General features: G+C 37.1%; 1 protein-coding gene across 2 annotated transcripts in view; it reads left to right on the top strand.

Annotated features, from left to right (window-relative positions):
* Positions 1–16,872, top strand: part of LOC139121062 (uncharacterized) — a 220,362-nt gene that overhangs the window by 55,312 nt on the left and 148,178 nt on the right. For both annotated transcript variants that reach the window (XR_011549215.1, XM_070685681.1), the window contains one exon: positions 9,667–9,809. The gene's annotated coding sequence lies outside the window, so the exon portion shown is untranslated. The remainder of the gene's footprint in view (positions 1–9,666; positions 9,810–16,872) is intronic.

Raw genomic sequence — 16,872 nt, 5'->3', positions numbered from 1 at the left:
TACATAAAAACCTCGTTAAATACTCTTGTTTTGTCCGTTATTTTGTCTCAAAATTACACAGCTCTCTCTTCCCGTAGCTTGAATTCTTACAATGTCCGATCGTCGGCAGTTTAGAATCCGACCTTGTAATGCAACGACAGTAAGTTATCAAAGTGTTCATATTCTTTCCTCGCGGGACTCAAAGTGAACACTGAATTCAATACTGTATGATTGTTTACATAAAAAACTCGTTAAATACTCATCTTTTGTCCGTTATTTTGTCTCAAAATTACACAGATATCTCTTCCCGTAGCTTGAATTCTTACAATGTCCGATCGTCGGCAGTTTATAATCCGACCTTGTAAAACATCCACAGTAAGGTATCAAAGTTTTCATTTTCTTTCCTCGCGGGACTCAAAGTGAACACTGAATAAAATACTGTATGATTGTTTACATAAAAACCTCGTTAAATACTTTTGTTTTGTCCGTTAATTTGTCTCAAAATTACATAGCTATCTGCTACCGTAGCTTGAATTCTTACATTGTCTGATCGTCAGCAGTTTAGAATCTGACCTTGTAAAACATCCACAGTAAGGTATCAAGTTTTCATATTATTTCCTCGTGGGACTCAAAGTGAACACTGAATAAAATACTGTATGATTGTTTACATAAAAACCTCGTTAAATACTTTTGTTTTGTCCGTTATTTTGTCTTAAAATTACACAGCTGTCTCCTCTGGTAGCTTGAATTCTTACATCATCCGATCGTCGGCAGTTTAGAATCCCACCTTATAATATAACGACAGTAGGGTATCAAAATTTACATATTGTTTCCTCGTGGGACTCAAAGTGAACACTGAATTAAATACTGTATGATTGTTTACATAAAAACTCGTTAAATACTCTTGTTTTGTCCGTTATTTTGTCTCCAAATTACAAAGCTATCTCCTACCATAGCTTGAATTCATACATTGTCCGATCATCGGCAGTTTAGAATCCGACCTTGAAAAACATCCACAGTAAGGTATCAAGTTTTCATATTATTTCCTCGCGGGACTCAAGTGAACACTGAATAAAATACTGTATGATTGTTTACATAAAAACCTCATTAAATACTTTTGTTTTGTCCGTTATTTTGTCTTAAAATTACACAGCTATCTCCTACCGTAGCTTGAATTCTTACATTGTCCGATCATCGGCAGTTTAGAATCTGACCTTGTAAAACATCCACAGTAAGGTATCAAGTTTTCATATTCTTTCCTCGCAGGACTCAAAGTTAACACTGAATTAAATACTGTATGATTGTTTACATAAAAACCTCGTTATATACTCTAGTTTTGTCCGTTATTTTGTCTCAAAATTACACAGCTATCTCCTACCGTAGCTTGAATTCTTACATAGTCTGATCGTCGGCAGTTTAGAATCCGACCTTGTAAAACATCCACAGTAAGGTATCAAAGTTTTCATTTTCTTTCATCGCGGGACTCAAAGTGAACACTGAATTGAATACTGGATGATTGTTAGCATAAAATCCTCGTTAAATACTCTTGTTTTGTCCGTTATTTTGTCTCAAAATTATACAGCTCTCTCCACCAAGGCTCCATCTTGGGCAGTTTAGAATCCGACCTTGTAAAACAACGACAGTCCGGTATCAAAGTTATCATATTCTTTCCTCGCGGGACTCATAATGAACACGGAATTAAATACAGTATGATTGTTTGCATAAAAACCTTGTTAAATACTCTTGTTTTGTCCATTATTTTGTCTCAAAATTACACAGCTATCTCCTACCGTAGCTTGAATTCTTGCAATGTCCGATCGTCGGCAGTTTATATAAAACAAATAAATACTCTTTTTTTAACCGTTAGCTTCCTTCAAAACTGGACACGTATGTCTTTCAATAGGTTAAATTTAAACTTTGTCCGATGTACGGTAGTATTGATCCCGGCTTTCTAAAAATGACCTTGGTAACTTTGACCACTAATATACGTATATGCCTATAAATCAGCAGCCACAAGGGCTGTAGCCTTCATATTTGGTATGATAGTAGACATTATGATGTCATACCAGGTGACTAATTAATTATGTGCATATCAAATTTTTGGCTAGCAAATAAAGATAGATGTTTGATTTTTGGTATACAGGTATAAATATGGAATCAAATATTTATGGCAAAATGTCACATGACATGAACAACCTTTGACCTCAAGTATGCGTATATGTTAATAACTCTACACCCTTCATATTTGTATGATAGGATACTTTATGATGGCACATTTTATACCTCATTTATAATGCAATGTCTGATTCTGGTTTAATTAATAGAGATAGAGGTCTGAATTTTGTTACTTACAGATGAGTATTGAAAACAATTTTTAGACAAAATGTCATGTGACTTTGATGGCCTTTGACCTCAAATATACATATATACCTAAACTGAGTAACAATTAGTATGAAAACCTTCATGTTTAGTATTATAGGAAATCTCAAGGAGCTACATAATGTAACTATGCACAAGATGCTTCGGCCCCTACAATGCTGCTTGCAGCTTTAATCTTCTTCCTCTTCTTCTTCTTCCGTAACTTTTTTGTGGCTCTTGATCTCAGAGACCGCTGATCGTAAACTTCTCAAACTGGCAGGGCTAATAAGTACATATGTGTACTTGTCAATATTATCCATAAAATTTTGATTGGTCTCATTACGTGGTGGCCATATCGTTATTGGATTTTCCAAAAACCTAAAGATGGCTTTTCCGGAAAACCTAGGGTCTAGTAGATTTGAAATTTTTGTATGGCAAGCATGACCTTAAGAATTTGCAAATAAAATTGCGTTCGGTCACGTGAACTTGGCCGCCATATTGGATTTTCGAAAAAATCTTTAAAAATTTCTTCTCCAGAAGAAAAACACCGATTGAACTGTAACTGTACATGTAACATCTTTAGTGTAAAGTCTTTCAAGTTTGCGAAAGGCCTTTTGATCGGTCACATGGTTTGGCCACCATCTTGGATTTTGTGAAACTAATTTTTGAAAGGCTTCTTCTCATGAAGAAACACACCGATTAAGCTCAAAAATTTTACTTGTATTATCCTTTTTGCAAGCATTTATAAGTTTGGAAGCAGCATTTTGATTGGTCACGTGGTTTGGCTGCCATATCGGATTTTGTGACAATCTTCAATTAACAATTAAAAATCTTCTTCTCCAGAACTAAGACACCGATTAAACTGAAATTTTACTTATATCTTCCTAAGTGTGAGCACATCCAACGTTCATCAGCTTTGATGGATGCTAGAACTGATTCGGTTGCTGTTTGTGTGACTTGCATATTAAAAGCTACCTAGATTTTGTTGATAAGCAATAGATTCACAGAATAACCATCATATTGCAGTTTCTTGTCAAAAAACGATAGTTTTAATCAGTAATGGGAGAATCATTTCATTTCAGGTGAGGGATGGGAATGGAGGAAATTAGTATGGCAGCAAATAGTTTTTAGCTACTATCACTTCTTGGTCTTTTGGCCAGAGGTCCATATATCTTCTTTCATGGATTTGACTTTGTTTGTACCGTCTATTTACTGTCTGTTCTGTGCTGTTTTGTGTCTATGTTTACAACTATTGTCTTACAAATTTTGACCTTAGTGTTATTGGATTATGGGATTGGTATGATTGTGATTATTATACCATAGACTGTAGTCTATAGAAGCTTTTGGGATGGGTATCTGTCCCGTGTCAGTCATTCTGTATGAGTGTACCGGTGTGTAGTACGGTATGTATGTATGCATGCATGCATGTATGCATACACGCATTATGCATGTATGTATCTATGTATTTGAGGAAGGCAGTCCAGTCAAATGTTTTTAGAACTGCAGTACTTACAGACTTGTTATCAGTTATGAAGATGCAACATATGATTATGACAAACTATGTGTTTTCATTTTTATATATTGTTGAAAATATGCGAGATGAAATCTGCAATTTTTTATTTTTTGGGGCAATTTTGCCATTGTTTGGTAAAAAATTTGTTTCTCAAAAACTGCTTGTCCGATAGCTTTGATATTTGGTATACAGGTTATTCTAATATGATACCGGTATAATGAAATTATGATGAAATCAACAATGTTGTATTTTTCGGGCAAATTTTGCCATGTTTTGTCAAAAAATTTGATTCTCAAAAAACTACTTGATAGTTTTGGTCGATATTTTCTTAAGGATGATCTTAATGTGATGTGTTTTAATTGGGATAAAATCTTCAGTTTTTGTTTACATTTGAAACTATTTTTGCCAAATTTTGATTGGCCACTACAATTATTTTGTCTGAACATAACACAGCTCTCTCTACTGTAGCTTGAATTCTCACAATGTCCCATCGTGGGCAGTTTAGAATCCGACCTTTTAAAACAATGACAGTAGGTTATCAAAGTGTTCATATTCTTTCCTTGCGGGACTCAAAGTGAACACTGAATTAAATACTGTATGATTGTTTACATTAAAAACTCGTTAAATACTCTTCTCTTGTCCGTTATTTTGTCTCAAACTCACACAGCTATCTCTTTCCGTAGCTTGAATTCTAACAATGTCCTATCTTCAGCAGTTTATATTCCGTCTGACCTTGTAAAAGAAGGACAGTAAGGTATCAAAGTTTTCATATTGTTTCCTTGCGGGACGCAAAGTGATCACTGAATTAATTGTTTACATATAAACCTCGTTAAATACTCTTCTTTTGTCGATTATTTTGTCTGAAAATTACACAGCTATCTCTTCCCGTAGCTTGAATTCTTACAATGTCCGATCGTCGGCAGTTTAGAATCTGATGTTGTAAAACATCCACAGTAAGGTATCAAGTTTCATATTATTTCCTCGCGGGACTCAAAGTGAACACTGAATAAAATACTGTATGATTGTTTACATAAAAAACCTCGTTAAATACTTTTGTTTTGTCCGTTATTTTGTCTTAAAATTACACAGCTGTCTCCTCCGGTAGCTTGAATTCTCACATCGTCTGATCGTCGGCAGTTTAGAATCCCACCTTATAATATAACGACAGTAGGGTATCGAAATTTACATATTATTTCCTCGTGGGACTCAAAGTGAACACTGAATTAAATACTGTATGATTGTTTACATAAAAACCTGTTAAATACTCTTGTTTTGTCCGTTATTTTGTCTCCAAATTACAAAGCTATCTCCTACCATAGCTTGAATTCATACATTGTCTGATCATCGGCAGTTTAGAATCCGACCTTGAAAAACATCCACAGTAAGGTATCAAGTTTTCATATTCTTTCCTCGCGGGACTCAAAGTGAACACTGAATAAAATACTGTGTGATTGTTTACATAAAACCTCATTAAATACTCTAGTTTTGTCCGTTATTTTGTCTCCAATTTACAAAGCTATCTGCTACCGTAGCTTGAATTCTTACATTGTCCGATCATCGGCAGTTTAGAATCCGACCTTGTAAAACATCCACAGTAAGGTATCAAGTTTTCATATTATTTCCTCGCGGGACTCAAAGTGAACACTGAATAAAATACTGTATGATTGTTTACATAAAAACCTCATTAAATGCTTTTGTTTTGTCCGTTATTTTGTCTCAAAATTACACAGCTATCTCCTACCGTAGCTTGAATTCTTACATTGTCCGATCATCGGCAGTTTAGAATCTGACCTTGTAAACATCCACAGTAAGGTATCAAGTTTCATATTCTTTCCTCGCAGGACTCAAAGTGAACACTGAATTAAATACTGTATGATTGTTTACAAAAAAACCTCGTTAAATACTCTTGTTTTGTCCGTTATTTTGTCTCAAAATTACACAGCTATCTCCTACCGTAGCTTGAATTCTTACATAGTCTGATCGTCGGCAGTTTAGAATCTGACCTTGAAAAACTTCCACAGTAAGGTATCAAGTTTTCATATTCTTTCGCGGAACTCAAAATGAACACTGAATTAAATACTGTATGATTTTTTACATAAAAACCTCGTTCAATACTCTTGTTTTGTCCGGTTTGTTGTCTCAAACTTACACAGCTCTCTTTACCGTGGCTTGAATTCGATAACGTCCAATCATTGACAGTTTAGAATCCGACCTTGTAAAACAACGACAGTACGGTATCAAAGTTTTCATATTCTTTCCTTGCGGACTCATAATGAACACAGAATTAAATACTGTATGATTTTCAACATAAAAACCTCGTTAAATACCCTTGTTTTGTCCGTTATTTTGTCTCAAAATTACACAGCTATCTCCTACCGTACCTTGAATTCTTACTATGTCCGATCGTCGGCAGTTTATATAAAAAACAAACATTTAAATACTCTTCTTTTAACCGTTAGCTTCCTTCAAAACTGGACAGGTATGTCTTTCGTGAGGTTAAATTCAAACTATGTCTGATGTACGGTAGTATTGATCCCGGCTTTCTAAAAATGACCTTGGTAACTTTTGACCACTAATATACGTATATGCCTATAAATCAGCAGCCACAAGGGCTGTAGCCTTCATATTTGGTATGATAGTAGACATTATGATGTCATACCATGTGACTAATTAATTATGTGCATATCAAATTTTTGGCTGGCAAATAAAGATAGATGTTTGATTTATGGTATACAGGTATAAATATGGAATCAAATATTTATGGCAAAATGTCACATGACATGAAGACCTTTGACCTCAAGTATGCGTATATGTTAATAACTCTACACCCTTCATTTTTGTATGATAGGATACTTTATGATGGCACATTTTATACCTCATTTATAATGCAAATGTCTGATTCTGGTTTAATTAATAGAGATAGAGGTCTGAATTTTGTTACTTACAGATGAGTATTGAAAACAATTTTTAGACAAAATGTCATGTGACTTTGATGGCCTTTGACCTCAAATATACATATATACCTAAAACTGAGTAACAATTAGTATGAAAACCTTCATGTTTAGTATTATAGGAAATCTCAAGGAGCTACATAATGTAACTATGCAAGATGCTTCGGCCCCTACAATGCTGCTTGCAGCTTTAATCTTCTTCCTCTTCTTCTTCTTCCGTAACTTTTTTGTGGCTCTTGATCTCAGAGACCGCTGATCGTAAACTTCTCAAACTGGCAGGGCTAATAAGTACATATGTGTACTTGTCAATATTATCCATAAAATTTTGATTGGTCTCATTACGTGGTGGCCATATCGTTATTGGATTTTCCAAAACCTAAAAGATGGCTTTTCCGGAAAACCTAGGGTCTAGTAGATTTGAAATTTTTGTATGGCAAGCATGACCTTAAGAATTTGCAAATAAATTGCGTTCGGTCACGTGAACTTGGCCGCCATATTGGATTTTCGAAAAAATCTTTAAAAATTTCTTCTCCAGAAGAAAAACACCGATTGAACTGTAACTGTACATGTAACATCTTTAGTGTAAAGTCTTTCAAGTTTGCGAAAGGCCTTTTGATCGGTCACATGGTTTGGCCACCATCTTGGATTTTGTGAAACTAATTTTTGAAAGGCTTCTTCTCATGAAGAAACACACCGATTAAGCTCAAAAATTTTACTTGTATTATCCTTTTTGCAAGCATTTATAAGTTTGGAAGCAGCATTTTGATTGGTCACGTGATTTGGCTGCCATATCGGATTTTGTGACAATCTTCAATTAACAATTAAAAATCTTCTTCTCCAGAACTAAGACACCGATTAAACTGAAATTTTACTTATATCTTCCTAAGTGTGAGCACTTTTAAGTTTGTGAAAGGCAATTGGATCAGTCAAGTAGTTTGGCCGCCATATTGGATTTTGCATAAACATACGATTACCAGTGAAACCTACAGTAACTATGAGATGATGTTCAAAATCCTTCTGTACAAGAACCAAAAGACTTTTCCAAGCTCGAACTTTGCACATAATATCATCAGTGCAAGAACTTGAAACCATGTTAACCGCTTGGGCCCCGCCAACGCTGCTTGCAGCTTTAATTATATTTGTATTTTCTTTTTGCCAATCATTCCCATTTGAGCTCATAAAATCTTCTCAGAAACTTCTTGTTGGATTGCTTCAAACTTGATTTACATAATCAGGTGCAGCCACAGAACAATGCACTTTTGAAGGGGTCTTTCTACGAAAAGATATATTGTGCATGACAAGTAATGTGAACTGACTGATTTTAAGTCACGAGGGTATTTAATTAGCTGTTCATAATTGGCCCTCCCACTGAAAATTTTTCGACTTACCCTCCATACTCAAACTTCATTTTTGCCATTCCCCACTATTTTTGTCTGTTTCCCACCACTGTCAATTTTTGAAGCTCCCCTGCCTGTGGGAAAAAAAACTTGCTGATTTCATTTCCCCTGCAGACATGAAGCTACCCTACCCTGAGATGAAAAAAACCTGTCGATTTTCCCTGCCCTGTGGAAAAAAAATTTCCCCTGAAAATTAACATTCCCATAAATCAGATGTAGAGTACGGCGACGTCTGTACTTGTGCGGTATTCTCTTGCTGTCGCCTCTCACTACAGCGACAGAAAGAGAATACCGCGCAAGTACAGACTTCACCATACTCTAATCTGATTTTAAACAGGAACTTCCCCTATAAAATCCGGCTTATCGTAAATCTATGCAAATGTAAAAATGCCACGCTACTGATCAGACGTGCCGTGTTTGGTCCAAGAATCCTATGATTTTGCCATGTTTCAGGCGTTCATTGTCATTGAATCTTGCATATGATGTCTGTGAATATAAAGCGACTAAACTTGAGTCGAAAATAAACTGAAAAAATGTTCCGTCTTTTGTCGGAGAACGCATATGTTTCAAAATGTGTTCCCTGTACGACCATTTGACCCCTCTTTGCATATGTCACGAAAGTGCCCATCATGATTATTCAAATTTATCATACGGTCAAAGCGATGCTATGAGAATTCAAAAACTCCCACTTAGTGTATATAAATGCTTACGTCATCAGCAATCCCCTATTGTGCGCCCAAGGTCCTGTAAGTTCCTGTTCAGATTGATTCCCATGCAGACATACCGTATACTGCAGTGACCTTGTACCGGAAACACTATGGCTCAACTTCCCCTGTAGCTTCCCCTCTCTCCTGGTTTTTGGCAAAGCCCTGTCTCCAGGACAATCAACCAATATCTGCCCTGCCCGAACAAAAACAACTAAAATTTGCTCCCCTGCAACCTAAAAGTATGTCCCCTGCCCAAGCAAAATTAAAATTTCCCCTGCCCTCAAAAATTGCTCCGGAACAGCTTTTCAATGAATAGCTCTGTTGGCTGCACCTTCATGATCTTGTCTGTGACGTCAGTCAGATGCTTGTGGTGAAATTTTTGTCTTTTAATATTTGGAGCAGTTTGGCTCATATTTAGCCAAAAAATCATCTTGTCTGAAATCGCTCATGTGATTGCTATGAAACTTTGGTATGCATGTTCCAAGGGGTAAGCATTTAACTGCAATGATCTTAACTCCTTACCAAAAGGCACTGTTCAGTCTTTGCATTTGATAATATGTATTTTTAAAATACTGGTATTAATTTTTTTTATGCTGCATAGTAGTGTTCATATATGAATTTGAGATGTTGAGTTGTTGTGACACTTCCTCTGTTAGCTTGACCAGTTTCAGAAATGATTGAACTGTACTCTCACTATACTGCTACAAAATTTGTAAGAATTTAAAACATGAGAAATATTTTGTAAATTTTCATGTCTACAGATCCAGAATTCATATCTGCATACAAAGTGACGCCTACTAATGGTGAAGAAGAAATTCTGATTTTCTTCCGTGAGGAGGGTGATGAAAATATCAACCAGTACCCTCAAAAACTTACCTATTCCAGAGTTGCAAGGGTCTGTGAGGTAAGAAACCCTCAAAGAATCCAATTTCATATGATTTTGAGCTCATATTTGGTATTTATATAAATACCAAAGAGAGCTTATATGATGAGTCGGTGGCATATGTATGTCTGTATGTATGTATGTATGTGGGTATGTATGTGCGGATATATGTCCGTCACACACAAAGGCTCCTATACCGCCAAAGCTACCATCTCAGTATTTGGTATACAGGATGCAGGGGTTGAGATCAATTTTCCACACCTCATAAGTAATATTCCACTCTCACCAGCTTATTGGGTATACGTTTCGCAGCTTATTCGATATGCTAGAGCATGCAGTTCATATGGTGATTTTGTAGAGAATACGGCTAGTTTTCAATCGGGTTCGAACCCACAACATACAGCATCAGTCGCCTAGCGGAGAGGTCACAGAGAGAACCGCTCGGCTAAATCTCCACTCAAAAAGAGTGGTTCAAGACATGGCCATCTCTCTTACAAACTGTTAAATCAAGGTTACACCAGAGCAAGACTTGTCTCTACATTCAAACGCTTTTTTGGCAGGTATCGCAAGCTGGTAGATAAATACAATATCTCTCTTCGACAAATGATCACTGATGGCATCGGTGACATTGGACCTTAGTTAGTGACCACTACCTATCTGACTTATAGATTGATATATGGCGGGTGCCACAGTGGGGCAGGATGCGCTTACTATTTTCGAAACACCTGACATTACTTCTTGGTCTTCTGGCCAGAGGTCCAATACTATATCTTTCTTTCATGAATATGACTTTGTTTGTGTACCGTCTATTTACTGTCTGTTCTGTGCTGTTTTGTGTCTATGTTTACAACTATTGTCTTACAAATTCTGACCTACTGTCATTGGATTATGGATTGGTATGATTGCGATTATTTTTCAAATGAACACGTCAGTGTCAAAAATGTGCAAATGAGGTAAGAAAAAGGGATATCCTGCAAATGTGCTGGAGTAGTGGCATGCCAGTGACTGAAACAGGCACTCCACTCACCTTTAGTCATTTTCTGTCATTGTTTATGAACTGTTACATATTAACAGACCTGCTCAAACCATAGACAGTAGAGGGGGGAAGACTGTTTATGCTAAACTAAGAGGGGCTAGCTGCTTCTGCTATGCGTATTGCTAAAGTTGACCTCCAGTACCTAAAGTTTCAGACCTTATTTACTTTTGTCACTCTTATTGTTTTTCTGGTTTAATATTTCTTGTTGTTTTTCTGGTTGTACTGTGCAGAAATCATCAACGTAGAATTTTCCTGCACTGAACAGATAGAAACAACATTTATTGTTGATCTTTGGTACCCACACTGGTATGTACCAATTCTGATCAAATTTGAGCGGCACCGTATAATCACGGTATTTTGGAAGCTTGGTTAGAGGGATCAACTTGCATCACGTCATTACTTGCTCATGAAATCTATCTAGGATCCAATCACACACTGAAAGAATTCTTAATATTCTAGTTGTAGTGTATCAATGTGCAAAATTTGACAAAGTCAAGAAATTGAAGTAGAACTTGATTTTAAACTATAACTGTTCTAGTTGTAGAAGTTAAGGTAGGTAGCAAAGTGGGAAGATGTCAAAGTGTTTAACCTTCCATGCCACCTTAAGATTTGTTACATTCCTAGTCTTTTCAATGTACATGGTATCAACATTTCTGTTACAGAATTCTGTACACTTCTTGGCTAGCATTTGGTATGTGTATTAATACCAAAGAGAGGTTATCGTATAAGGTGACTCAGTTCATTTACATTCCATTTGCATGTCTGTATGTATGTATGTATGTATATATGTCCGTCAACGTCAAAAACTCCTAAACCGCTGCACCTGCCCTCTTAGTATTTGGTGTAAAGGTGCACATAGGGGTGGAGATGTGAATTTTCTCAAATGAACATGTCAGTGTCTAAAAATATGCAAATGAGGGGGAAAGGTAAAATCCTACAAATTGCTAAAACTCCGTAACCGTAAGTCAGATTTTATTGAAACTTGGTATGCAGGTTCCTTTAGGTATTCTAAGTTAGGTGTGTAAAAATGGGGGTGAAATTTGCATGGGTATATTTTTGGGGTTATTTTTAGATTTTAGTCGAAAAATCTTCTTCTCTGAAACAGCTTGTCGTATTGCTTTAAAATTGGTATCAATGTTCCTCAGGATGACCTCAGTTAAGTTTGTACAAATTGTATTGAAATTTTCATATTTGTAATTTTTGGGCAATTTTCCCAATCTCTGGTCAAAAATTTTTGTATCCAAACACTGCTGATCTGGTAGCTTCGATATTTAGTGTACAATTTCCTACGGTTGATCAAAATTCAAATTCTGATGAAATCTGCAATTTTGTATTTTTCAGGCTATTTTTCTCAATTTTGTTAAAAAAATTGTTTTCTCAAAAATTAATTGTCTGATTGCTTTAAAATTTGATATTGAGGTTCCCTTGGTTTATCTTAATATGATACAGTGAAATTAAGTTGAAATCAGCAAGTTTGTATTTTTAGGGCAATTTTTGCAATTTTTGGTCAAAATTTTGTTTCTCTAAAAACTTCTGATCTGATACTAGGTTTGATGTTTAATGTGTTTGTTCCCAGGTTATGTTAATATGATATATTGAAATAGGAAGAAACCTGCAATTTCTAAAAAATTGCTTGTCTGATTGCTTTGATATTTGAGCTATGTAAGCGGTCTGAAATCACCAAAGTGCGCCTGCAAACTGCGCCGGCGCATTTCAAACTGCGCCCCCATTTTGCGCCGTATATTGCGCCGCCCAAACTGCCCCTTACTCTGCGCCATTGCAAAGTTTCAATGTCAAGCACGGTATTAGTAGTCTATTTTGGTTTAGTCAGGCGATTTCAAAGAAATATTCATGTTTTTCGTGGGGAATATGGTGAAATGTGTCACTAAAATGCGGAGGATGGGAGTAATTTTTTCCGACACGTATGTGAAGTATGTAATAACATCACCGAGAGGGAAGGTAACTCGGCCAGTCGAGTGTCATTTGCATCGTAACTCGACCTTTAATCGGTTTGTAGTTTCTACCCGAACCTTGTTCGGTAAATACTTTCACAGTTAAAAAAGACGCTAAATTTTACTCTCAAACTATTTCGATGGCCAAATATCTCTGCCATTATACGTTTCGTAGGGTAACTCTATACTCAGTATATGGCGAGAGTGTCCTAGCTGTCTCAGTGTCTGAATAGGCGGTGCAGCCGTAAACCGGACACTCCATACTCATTCCCTTGTTTGATCGGAACCTCGTGGACCGTAATTCTTGCTCTAATTCTGCGACCTTTGAATCGTCCAATAATTGCTACTTCCAATTCATGACGACCCCAAATGATAAGGAATGCGACTGATTCTGAGACTCAGTTCATAGAAGAGTCAAAGTGCGATCACGTTTGCGACTGAACTTGAGACTCCCATTTCGCTTTGTGATGTACATTTGCGAGTGAATTTGAGACCGGGTCTGAGACTCTCATTTAACGTGCAAACAGCAAATGCGACCGTCCTTACGACTGAATTCCTGACGTATTAGGTATGTAAGGGTACCGGAAATCGACAAGTGCGAGGCTAAAGTTAGGAGAGCGAATGTGAGGGCTTGAAGTGTACGTGCTCACTTTGAAAGTGCGAGCGATAGTGAGAATGTAAAGTGAACTCGGTCTGTGCATAGTTAGTGCTTGTCAGCAAATATTTCATCACTTTGGTCGAATGAAAACTTACGATCAAAGTCATTGCTAAAGCAGCGATACGATCTCCATGGAAGTACAGTGCTGTGTATCATGTGCGAACCGCTGAGTGAATTCATCATTGAAGTCCCCGATGGAAATTATTGCAACACACTTATTTCCAAACACCAAGAAGTTGATATATTCGTCTAAATAAAAATGTGAATGAGACATTCATCTTTACATAATGGAGAATAGAATATTATATCTGACTACGAAGAACTATATTACCAGGTTTTAAAAATCAGCGAGAGACTGATCGGGCTGGGACGTACGATTCACAGATTGATTCAAAGTGCTGGTCAAAGTGAAAGGGGACGCCATGAACACTCAATCCCGATGGGTATTTATATAGTTATGTCAAAAACGGGAATCACGACCGTGATTAGGTTATCAGAGTCAATTAACCTTGAAACGGACCAAACGATAGCATACAATTACATACAATCTAGGTCTAGCGTCCTGTGACACTATGGCGGCTTTCCGAGTCCCTGTTGCGGTTTGGGAAACGACCTGCTGATGTTAAACGCGCTCATACTTTTGATCATCGACCCTGGGGCGATGTTTTGATGGATTTCTAGCTTCCTTACCCTATATAACTTGAAACTAAAATGAAAGACGAAAAAAGATCCGTGAACGGAAGAGAGGTTTCCTGTAGAAACTTCAGATATTTACTGAGGCGGATCATCTATTTTTTTACATCCATGGGCGGATCATGGAAGTTAAATTTACCTCAATGGAAGGATCGATCGGAGCACCGAGAACATGGCATTTCCGTTTGATTTCCAAAACATCATTGTGGAGTTTCTAACAGAAAGGAACAAAATTGAAACGACAACTGATATCGTGTCATTAAATACGGCTTTTAATTGTTCATTAATTTTAGTTATTATCGTCGTGCCATTTTAGAAGATTTTTGGGGACCTAAACGATATCATGTGTTGGTCCATTGCCATGGAATCCTATGCCAACGAAAGGCGGTGACTTTTTCAAAGTTGAATAAAATTTCCTTTTTGGTGTTGTGTTAGTCATTATCAAAATATTTTTGTTCCCAATTGATCATAACCCTCGATTCTCCCGTCTATGATTCGATATTCACTGACTCATTCTTTCTCTTCTTTGTCGATCGATGAAAGTAATTTAATCTTCAATTCTCAGTCCTAATTTAACAGATGTAACATCTTCACCTATATTGTCATTAGTTTCTAACCAACGTACAAAAAAAAATTGCCCGTTTGCCAAAGCACATGGGTCTATGATTGCATGAACGGCCGTACTCTATGCATTGGGAAGATATTCATGTTCAGTCAGCCCGAAAACAAAACAAACCCGAGGATGTTTAGGCGATAACAAAGGCGATGACTCAGTTGAATAAAACAAAACTAAACTTTTCGGACATCATATTTTTATCTTGGCGTCGGTTCGATGTGCGACCATACGCTGATCGCCCATATTCTCCATAAACAGATAAAGCTAGTCATAACAATTCTGCGACAAATCCGTGGTGTTTCTCCCCGTGAACGTCCTTGAACCCGTAGCCGCGACCATTGTTTTTTGATGTGTTCCGTGCTTGATGATTGGTAGAATTAATGTATCAAAATTTGAAGACACATGTGACTGAATCCTGTGATTGTTAGACAATTGACGGTGTGTAGGGGCGAGACGGAAGGCAACAATCCAAGGACCAAGCTAGGGAGCATCATGCATTGCATGCTTTCTAACAATGAGCCGCGTGTTTCCATATCTATATATGATAATAAACCATACGAAATCCGGCTTTGACCAATGTTCCTGTCCTGTTTCGGAGGATAACTTTCGAGCTGCGTAACCGATGTTGAGGTTCAGATATCCGAATATCTTTAGTGTTCGGAAGGCTTATTAATTAGTGAATACAACTTTTGTATAATTAGTTTACGTGTACATAACCCAGCACACGGGGCAAAGCCAAATACTTACCAATACCAGGTTGGAAAATTTCAGCGAGTCGCTCTCATCAGAGGTCGAGGAAAAAAAATATGTCGGTATCGTTGCTCCGCCATGTTTATTGTTGTTTGTGCGACTAGTTTGAAAGTCATAGACTTTCTTAACGGTGAAATTCATATTGCCATTCAATATTTTACACACGAAGTCACCTGTCACCTCCATTCGGAAGCAAAAACGTTTACACAGAATGTTTTTTATAGTGATAACTAGCTCCAGGCCGTGACATGTCTCTAGTTGCGAGGAAACTTCGTAAATCAACATCGACATCGACATTGAGCGGTGATCGTGAACCGTTAAATAAATGTCGGCAAAATAAAACATCAAATGGCTAAACTTTTTGGAGAGAGAGAGAGAGAGAGAGAGAGAGAGAGGGGGGTTATGCAGTCGCGAACTGATCATGGGCTTTAGGATGGATAAATGCAGGGTCGGTTTACACATTTGCGCTGCACAGATATCGAAAATGTACAGATACTCTCCCGAAATTTGACTTATTGTATACATGAGTAGAACAAAACCAAAAATATTGACGTTACTCTACAGATGTTTGACTCGCAAGTTTGCCAAAGTTAGATTACATGTATACTTACAGAAAATGGTCACCGTAGTCTTCTGTTCAAAAATATATGTTCTTCAACACCACGTTTCTTATGATCGGTGATGTCACATTTTATTATTTTTATAAATATAAATTAATGCACCGATTTCAAACCGAAATTATCTTTTCTTGTCGAATTGAGAGAGTTTTTAGTATGTTCTGTAGACAAAACGATCGGAAACAGCAGAGTATCTTGGCAATGGCACGACGTCTACGCTATCGTTTAGCTGCAATAATAATTGTACAGTTGCAGCCAGAGCCCCGGGTAAGCCGAATTCGGAACGTAATAACGCCAGTTGCAGCGGCGTCGTGGATTGACTGTACCTTTGTCATTTCTGTTGAAGTACACCTAAGCTTATTATTGCTACAAGCATTGTGGGCTTCATGAAACGTTGTTTCTCTGTACATGTATACTGGTCTTGCCGTTATATTCAGTGTCGTATAATCTGTTGTTTGCATGTCAACACATTGGCCTGTGTACAACCTCCTGTGCACACTAATCGTGACCGTAATTTACACAGACATAAACATTCGATCCCGTCCGTGAATGTCAAAGGTGAACGGGATTAACTTGATCCCGGGTATCAAGTCCCTGGCCTTTAATGGAAATGCAAATTCACAAATTTTGACTGCTGCTGAAGCCATATCCTTTCACAATATCGCCAAGTGAGTGTAATCCGTCCCATACAAACATAAAATGGTCTCGTACCTCCGAAACTCCATTCTGAAAACATGTCAAAAATCTTACTGGCGAAAGATA

This window comes from Ptychodera flava, chromosome 21 (assembly GCF_041260155.1).
Source record: "Ptychodera flava strain L36383 chromosome 21, AS_Pfla_20210202, whole genome shotgun sequence".
Classification (NCBI taxonomy): domain Eukaryota; kingdom Metazoa; phylum Hemichordata; class Enteropneusta; family Ptychoderidae; genus Ptychodera; species Ptychodera flava.
Note: the sequence above shows the minus strand (reverse complement) of the source record. Positions and strands in the feature narration are given on the sequence as shown.